Source organism: Larus michahellis, chromosome 3 (genome assembly GCF_964199755.1).
Source record: "Larus michahellis chromosome 3, bLarMic1.1, whole genome shotgun sequence".
In the NCBI taxonomy this organism is placed as follows: Eukaryota; Metazoa; Chordata; class Aves; order Charadriiformes; family Laridae; genus Larus; species Larus michahellis.
In genome coordinates this window covers 15,866,312-15,866,515 of record NC_133898.1, presented here as the reverse complement: position 1 = coordinate 15,866,515, position 204 = coordinate 15,866,312, and positions in this window count along the sequence as shown.

Genomic DNA, 204 nt, shown 5'->3' with positions numbered 1-204 from the left:
CCCCTGGCGGCTGGGAGGTGCTGGCGCACGCACCCTGCCAGAGGCGCTGTAGTGGGGGGGGAGTGGGTATATATATATATGTATATATATACAAACGGTACCTGTAGGGGAAGCCCCTATAGAAAAGGGAGGTGTGCGCAGAGGCAGGCGAGGTGTCTACAGGTGTTTCGCGCGCGGAGGGGCTCCATTCCTCTGGGGGGAGTT